Raw genomic sequence first — 6,982 nt, forward strand, 5'->3', positions numbered from 1 at the left:
CTAGAGATGGCAGCCCACCAGGCTCCCCCGTCGCTGGGATTCTCCAGGCAAGAACACTGGAGTGGGTTGCCATTTCCTTCTCCAATGCATGAAAGTGAAAAGTGAAAGGGAAGTCGCTCAGTTGTGTCCAACTCTTCACGACCCCATGGACTCCAACCCACCAGGCTCCTCCGTCCATGGGATTCTCCAGGCAAGAGTATTGGAGTGGGGTGCCATTGCCATCTCCAAGAACATTGTCTTGAGAAACTATTAATTTTAAAGAAAGTGCAAAATCATGAGACACATGGATTTTGTTGTATTAGTAATGAATGCAATATACATCATAGATGCTGTATATTTAAACTTTGTTGAGCCAATTAAAAAATACAGCACATTCTTTTCAGGTATGTAGGAAAGATTTGAAGGGTGGGTGTAATTTTTAAGAGTTCTTTAAATGGTGGGATAGAGACACTGTGGAAGATTGGTATGGGAGTCAGGTAGAAAGTGCATTTTGAATAAAGATGCTAGAGTTAGAGTGTGTTGTGAACAGACAAAGTGGGTGGTGAGGAAGTCTGCCTGTTAAGAAGTGGAGGAGGCATTTATTATAAGCAAAGGATATGTCAAAATTACCCTTTTTAAATAGATGAATTAATGTTTAAACCCATAAAGGATCCAATTTACTGAAAATTATTGAGTCCCTTATGGAAAGCCAGTAGTGATTACAACTGAGAGAGCTGTCGTTCTATAGCCTGGTACATATATGCCATATGTGTTTATCTTTCTCACTAGCCTACTTACATGCGATAATACTACAGCAGCTTTCAAGATGAACATTTGACAAGCCAGCTCACCGCCGACTGACACCTCCATTTCAGCTGGCCTGACATATATAAAAAGAAATTGAATGTTTATCCGTGTGCTTTCCGGATTTGACATATGTGCTATATAAGAGTCACAGAAGAAAACTTCAGAAAAGAAATTAAGGAATGTACTTGTCAGTTTATTATTCAAAGTTTACCTGCTTCACATTACGCAGAGAAAAATTAAGCTGGCTACTATGGAACTTTGAAAACATCTGCTCACAGAGTCAGAAGTAATGATAAACAAACGAGCTTCCTTTGTGGCTGATTTTCATCCAGCTGCATTTAATTATAATAGTGCTATCAAAGAAAGCTCCCCATTAGCTACTAATTCAGGATGACTTCAGAAGAAACTCCCAGAGCCTCCAGTGATATCTCTCCAACTCCAACAACTTCCTTAATCTCTACCAGTGTTTGTGAGGAGCCATATTAAAGAAGCTTGGTTATCAGTTCAGGTCATTGCTGACTGCTAAGGTGGTAGGAGACGTGTTTTCTTTTTACCCGCAAGACTACCTGTGTAATAATGTGACCAATTAAACTGTTCAAAAAAGTCAAAATTTCTGACATCAATATTTTATTCCAATTTTAAAATAAGATTAAAAAAACTACCTCGATAAAGGAAAAATCTCATCTTAATGCACGTTTTAAGAAAATGCAACCTCAGTCATTTCATTTATCCATCTACAGCCAAAAATAAAAGTGACACTGGGTTTTCAAATTCAGATTGGATTGATTTTCTAATGAACAGATATCTATCCAAAGCCTCTTGAAAGAACACTATTTCTAGCCAATTCAATGATAATCACCACCAAGCCTTGCTTATTGATTAACATTTGTTCTTACAAATTCCCAGGTGTGTATTTTCAGTTTGAAAGTACCTACCTTGAGACAGGAGGGTGGAAATATGAAAGTACTGTCTCTTTTTCTCATCCTTTCTCGAGAACAAGTTTGAGTGATTCCTCACCCAAACCTGGCTTCTGCCTGGACCAGAAGCAAACACAAAAACAAAAGTTTGCATGTGCAAACAGTGCACTGATATATGTGTGCCTTTGCTGATCCAACCTGAGAGTCCACCACATCTCATTTATTTGTTGTGGGGTTATCTGGAGAGGTACAAATTAAAAGTGAAAATATATAACCTGGGAACTTATCCACATTTGTTTGGTACTAACCTCTTTATCAGAGCAACAAGCCACAAGTAGAGAAGTTTCATGAAGAAAATACTGAATGCTGACTAACCCAGATTGGGAATGGTCAGTATCTGCCAGAATTGGATCTGACCAACCTCCAAGGAACCATACATATTATATTTTTCCAGCATGTGAAAAAACTTATTCAGTCATGGAAGGAGCATGACATTGGGAGAGACTGAAGGCAGTTTTTGCCTACTGAAGATATTGATACCATTGGAAGCTTTTGTTTATGTATTTGTCTCTTTGTTTTTCAAGGAGGAACAAAGTATCTCCTAGCTAATTTAACTTCTGAACCTCCTCGGCTATTTCCTGTCCTCAAGAAGCCAGTAATGTGTGTAAGAATCATTTGACTTATCAGAAAGGAAAATGGAAGTGAGAGAGGACACCACTGCTTTTAAGTGAACTTGGTGGAAACTTACTTCCAGTCATCCATTGAAGGAAGCATGCGATATTAATTTCACCCTTGGCACAAAGATCAATGATGTTGCCAGTGCCGTTGTTCTGTTTATAACAATATTTGTGATGACTTAAACACTGCCCTCCTCCAACTGGCTTGAGAACAAGCATTATTCTTCTGTGCATAGTTTAACAAAGCTGGGGTATGTCGCATTTTAAAAAGAATGTGCAGGAAGGAGCACAGTTTTTGGTGATAGTCAATCAAAGGTAAAACTTTTCAAATGTTGTTTTAGGGGAAGCATATTAATGCCCATAATCCCTCTTCTCTAAAATTCTTCAGGCTGAGAGCCTGAGCAAATGCGGTTCTAAGACCATATTTTCAAATGAAACTATTTAACTTCTCTCCCTTTCTTTCAGAAAACATACATGTTTTGCAGTGGACTAAATATTCAGGGGAATGGAAGTTACTGTGGTACAAATTTTATTATCTTCCACTGTCCAGTACCTTCTACTACTACATACTAGTTTTCTGACATACAGAAAGCTAGTTCAGTTCAGTTCAGTCGCTCAGGCATGTCCGACTCTTTGCGACCCCATGAACCGCAGCACGCGAGGACTCCCTGTCCATCACCAACTCCCAGAGTTTACCCAAACTCATGTCCACTGAGTCGGTGATGCCATCCAACCATCTCATCCTCTGTCATCCTTTTCTCCTCTTGTCCTCAATCTTTCCCAACATCAGGGTCTTTACAAATGAGTCAGCTCTTCGCATCAGGTGGCCCAAGTATTGGAGTTTCAGCTTCAACATCAGTCCTTTCAATGAACACTCAGGACTGATCTCCTTTAGGATGGACTGGCTGGCTCCCTTGCAGTCCAAGGGATTATCAAGAGTCTTCTCCAACACCGCAGTTTAAAAGCATCAATTCTTTGATGCTCAGCTTTCTTTATAGTCCAACTCTCACATCCATACATGACCACTGGAGAAACCATAGCCTTGACTAGACAGACATTTGTTGGCAAAGTAATGTCTCTGCTTTTTAATATGCTGTCTAGGTTGGTCATAACTTTCCTTCCAAGGAGTAAGCATCTTTTAATTTCATGGCTGCAGTCACCATCTGCAGTGATATTGGAGCCCAGAAACATAAAGTCAGCCACTGTTTCCACTTCTATTTCCCATGAAGTGATGGGACTGGATGCCATGATCTTAGTTTCTGAATGTTGAGCTTTAAGCCAACTTTTTCACTCTCCTCTTTCACTTTCATCAAGAGGCTCTTTAGGTCTTCTTCACTTTCTGCTATAAGAGTGGTGTCATCTTGCATATTTCTCCTGACAATCTTGATTCCAGCTTGTGTTTCTTCCAGCCTAGTGTTTCTCATGATGTACTCTGCACATAAGTTAAATAAGCAGGATGACAATATACAGTCTTGATCTTGACATACTCCTTTTCCTATTTGGAACCAGTCTGTTGTTCCATGTCCAGTTCTGTTGCTTCCTGACCTGCATACAGATTTCTCAAGAGGCAGGCCAGGTGGTCTGGTATTCCCATCTCTTTCAGAATTTTCCAGTTTATTGTGATCCACATAGTTAAAGGCTTTGGCTTAGTCAATAAAGTAGAAATAGATGTTTTTCTGGAACTCTCTTGCTTTTTTGATGATCCAGCAGATGTTGGCCATTTGATCTCTGGTTCCTCTGCCTTTTCTAAATCCAGCTTGAACGTCTGGAAGTTCATGGTTCACATATTGCTGAAGACTGACTTCAAGAATTTTGAGCATTACTTTACTAGCATGTGAGATGAGTGCAATTCTGCAGTAGTTTGAGCATTCTTTGGCATTGCTTTTCTTTGGGATTGGAATGAAAACTGACCTTTTCCAGTTTTGTGGCCACTGCTGAGTTTTCCAAATTGCTGGCATATTGAGTGCAACACTTTGACAGCATCATCTTTCAGTATTTGAAACAGCTCAACTGGAATTCCATCACCTCCGCTAGCTTTGTTCGTAGTGATGCTTCCTAAGGCCCACTTGACTTCACATTCCAGGATGTCTGGCTCTAGGAGAGTGATCACAGCACCATGATTATCTGGGTCATGAAGATCTTTAGCATAGTTCTTATGTGTATTCTTGCCAAGCTAGTATGTCAGTGCAATTTCTCAATTATTAAATTCAGCATATTAATAGTAAAGAATATTTGGTACAGGAATTCATATTCTCCTCTGCAGTGTAGATCTACAGAGAGATGTTGGTTGTTGTTCTTGTAGCTTATATGACCCCTGGAGTATGCAAATGTACTCACATTTCCATTTAGAACATTAATAAAGTCCCAAGATTTCACCCTTATATAAAGTACATAACTAAATGAAAAGAGTTCACAAAATTTTCAGGAAGTCCCAGCAAGCAAAACAAGCCCTAAAGAATAAATGCATTGCAGATCCTGGACAGTGAGTGTGACAACTTGTGTCCATGACCTTTCTGTGCTTCAGGTTCTATATCTTCAGCTTAGGAATTAAACTTTCCTTAATCTCATTCTTGCTTTTTTAATATTAACTGAGAAAATTGATTGGAAAGTACGTTTTACCCCCTGTAGATAAGGAAATATTCATTGCAAAATATAGACTCTGATGGCAGACACAAATGGAAGAGGTCTGCACCAGAGGTCTCCACTTGTGTTGTGTGGATCTATAAAAGTCTAGAGTCTATTACAGGTGCCAAAGGGAAGCAGAAATTGCAGCCCAGTGTTCCCTAGACTCAACACTTCATTCGGTCATAGCAGATTCACTCTTTTATCTACTTTTTACATTGACATTCTGACCATAAATTTTTTGGGGAAAAAGAAGTTTACTTTTTAAAAATTTTGAACTCATTTAATTTGGTACTCTCATTTTACAGTGAAACAATAACAACAAAAAAACCCTCAAAGATGTAAGTGATTTGCCCATGTTCAACACTTACCAGCAAGAACAAATTTAGAACATGAGAAAGATTTGGTACGTCTTCCGCCTGCAAGTTCAATGATGCCTGTTTTGTGGTAGTTCAAAGAAAAAAATGATAATTTCTTATTATGTTTAACCCCACAACTAAATTGGATTACTACCAATCATCTTATCTTTCTCTAATTGCTGGATAGTGTCAAATGTTCTTTCTCCGCTTGTAAATTATTTTCTTGACTTCACAGCATTCTGCATGTATTTCTAGTCAATCCATTTCTGGACCTCACAAAATTATAAGCTTGCAAGTTGCTGTCAGAGAATTAGTAACAATTTATTTAACGTATTTGGCATGCTGCTTATCACATCAATATGTAAATGTGATTGCTTAATAAATACCACTTATTGATGTTGACTTCATCTGCAACTTCCTTTGCGACTTAAAAATCAGAATCAAAATTACCCTAAGTTGTGAATTTTATTTTCACTGTAATATCCATCCAACATATACTTCCTAAATACTTCCTGTGCATAAATAACTGCTAACCATCCTGATTGTCTATGGAACATGGGAAACACAGGGACACAATTATGTAAGTGCAAATATCAACACGCTATTGAAGTCCAAGGGAAAAGAGATAATTTTCAGCCAGGAAATATCAGAAGAACCAAGCAAGCATATTTGTGGAGGTGGCAACTTTATAGCTGTCCCAAAGGAATGGGTAGAATTTCAATGTCAGAAGTAGAAAGAGGGTTTTCTAGGTGGTATGCAAGCTGTTTGACCAGGCTTGACAGCTAGGGCTATTAGGCTCAGTGTAAAGTGTCCCTACAACAATGTGCTAGTATCCAAAATCTTCTCGATGTCTCATTTCCCATTTTCAATTTGAAACCTTTGCCAGGTCTGGTGGTTCCCATTTTTCATTCCATTGATCTCCGCTTAGGCTCTGTCTGGCGATCTCTCTTTTAGTTTGACACTTCATCTAGAATCAAGAAAACTAAGATTATGGCACCCAGTCTCATCACTTCATGACAAATAGAAAGGGAAAAGTGGAAACAATGATAGATTTTAGTTTCCTGGGCTCCAAAATCACTACGGACAGTGACTGCAGCCATGAAATTAAAAGACACTTGCTCCTTGGAAAGAAAGCTATGACAAACCTAGACAGTGTATTAAAAAGCAGAGACATCCCTTGCCAACAAAGGTTGCCAACAAAGCTATGGTTTTTCAACAGTCATGTAAGGCTGTGAGAGTCGGACCATAAAGAAGGCTGAGCACTGAAGAACTGATGCTTTTCAACTGTGGTGCTGAAGAAGACACTTGAGAGTCCCTTAGACATCAAGGAGATCAAAGCAGTCAACCCTAAAGGAAATCAACTCTGAATATTCATTGGAAGGACTGATGCTAAAGCTCTAATGGTTTGGATACCTGATGCAAAGAGCTGACTCATTGGAAAAGACACTGATGCTAGGAAAGACTGAGGGCAGGAGAGAGTGGGGCAGCAGAGGATGAGATGGTTAGATAACATCATTGTCTCCAATGGACACGAGTTTGAGCAAACTCCAGGAAACGGTGAAGGACAGGGAACCCTGGCATGTTGTCATCAATGGGGTCAAAAACAGGTGGACACAACTTA

The sequence above is a fragment of the Budorcas taxicolor genome, chromosome 2 (assembly GCF_023091745.1).
Source record: "Budorcas taxicolor isolate Tak-1 chromosome 2, Takin1.1, whole genome shotgun sequence".
Lineage (NCBI taxonomy): Eukaryota > Metazoa > Chordata > Mammalia > Artiodactyla > Bovidae > Budorcas > Budorcas taxicolor.